Genomic DNA, 2163 nt, shown 5'->3' with positions numbered 1-2163 from the left:
GGCTCCGGCGAGCCGTCTCCGGCGAACTCGCGCGGGTGCTACAGTGCTGCTACAGTAGCCGGATCTAGATCTAGGTTGACCCTCTCTCCCCCGAAACCCTAACTCCCAGATTTTTTACGCATACTTTGACTGCTCGTATCTCCGTAACCGTAGCTCCGTTTTGGGCATATGATATATAAAAATCTTCGACTCGACATGTTCGTCATTTCATTCCATTGCATCATTTGCATTTGAGGTCATCTTGGTGCCCAAAATGCTGTTAGAAGGAGGCTTCGTGAGTTAAATTGCAGATCTGTTAGTTCATCATGCACTTTTGTCATTTTTGCCATGTTTAATTCGTGCATGATATGCCTGTGCCCCTTTGGGATGAATTGTTAAGTATTTTGTCTTCTTTCCAGAGGTGTCACCCATGCATTTTTAGGATGTGTGTGTTGTCTTGTGCAAGCTTGCGAAGAGGGGTACCTGAGATTGCAGATTTCAGGGACTTAGTGATTTCACTAAGTCTGGGATATTTTAGTTCGTGATGCTATATGTCCAGCTTGTTTCCTAGTGATCCGTGCCTCTTTTGAGGATGATCAGTAAGGGAGTTTTGATAATTATGTTATGCTCTATCCATCCATGTCTTTGTTTGCATACGTGGAGTGCTCTAGGTTGACTCAATCGAGCTCAACTTTTGCTTCGTTGTTAATCCGGGCAGATCGTCAACTTGTTTGCGATTTTGCCGATGCTACCGTTAGTGTTCCATGCATGCTATGCCTTCGTTCTTGCCATGTGTAGCTAGCACTTTGTGCCTTCTTGCTGGTTATATGCTTTCCTTGCCATGACTTGCACCGTAGTGAGTGCATCGAGCTCGTTTACATGCCTTCGTGAGTTATATTTCAGCGTGTCTCAGTTTTCACTAAGTCTGAAAACTGATTGTGTTCGAGCTATGTTCGTGAGCTCGGTAGAGTATTTTGTGAACCCTTTTGGCCCCAGGTCACTTTGGGTGTTTTGTTAAGCTTGTTGAGTAGCTCCATGTCATGTTCTTACTTGTCATGTTCAGGTTTTCTATCATGTTGTTTTGCTGCTCCGAAGAGAGCATCGTGATCTGAAATTCCAGACTAGTGTTAATTTCACTAAGTCTGGAATCTGTTTTGCATTTGCGTTTTAGCCATGCTTGTTTGAACCTCTTAATGGATGAATTTGCCTATGGCTCAGTGCTAGTGTTTTGTCAACCATCTTGTGTACCTCACTGCCATGTATTTTTTTTTCATGTTTGGTGGCTGTAGCATGTTCATTTCGTTGCATTTAGATGCCTACTTGCTGTAAATCGCAGACCGGTGTCATATCTTAAAACGCTCGCCATTTCCAAACCGTAGCTCCGATTCCAATGATCTTTATATCGTTTTCAAGCGATTTCATCCCCTCTATCCAGTGGAACACTTGGTTTTCCAAGTTGATGCCAGGTTCATGCATTTCCTGTCATATCTTGCATTTTGCATCCCGCATCGCATCCCGCATAGCATATCGTCATTTCATCATATTGCTTGGTCTTGCCGTGGTTGATTGTATCCTTGTTGCTTGTTTGTCTTGTCGGGTAGAGCCGGGAGACGAGTTCGCTACCGAGGAGCCCGTTGAGTTTGCTTGTGAGGATCCAGTCAACTCTGACAACTGTGCAGGCAAGATGATCATACCCTCGAAATCACTACTATCTTTGCTATGCTAGTTTGCTCGCTCTTTTGCTTTGCCACTGCTACGATGCCTACCTTTTGCTTGTCAGCCTCCCAATTGCCATGTTGAACCTCTAACCCACCATTGACCTAGCAAACCGTTGATTGGCTATGTTACTGCTTTGCTCAGCCCTTCTTATAGCGTTGTTAGTTGCAAATGAAGATTGGAGCCGTTCCTTGTTGGAACTTTTATTTACCTGGTTGGGATATCACTATATTGCTATGTTATCTTAATGCATCTATATACTTGGTAAAGGGTGGAAGGCTCGGCCTCTCGCCTAGTGTTTTGTTCCACTCTTGCCGCCCTAGTTTCTGACATACCGGTGTTATGTTCCCGGATTGTTGCGTCCCTTACGCGGTTGGGTTATAATGGGAACCCCTTGATATTTCGCCTTGATTAAAGCTTGTCCAGCAATGCCCAACCTTGGTTTTACCATTTGCCACCTAGCCTTTT

Source organism: Triticum aestivum, chromosome 6B, assembly GCF_018294505.1.
Source record: "Triticum aestivum cultivar Chinese Spring chromosome 6B, IWGSC CS RefSeq v2.1, whole genome shotgun sequence".
NCBI classification, from domain to species: Eukaryota; Viridiplantae; Streptophyta; class Magnoliopsida; order Poales; family Poaceae; genus Triticum; species Triticum aestivum.
Note: the sequence above shows the minus strand (reverse complement) of the source record.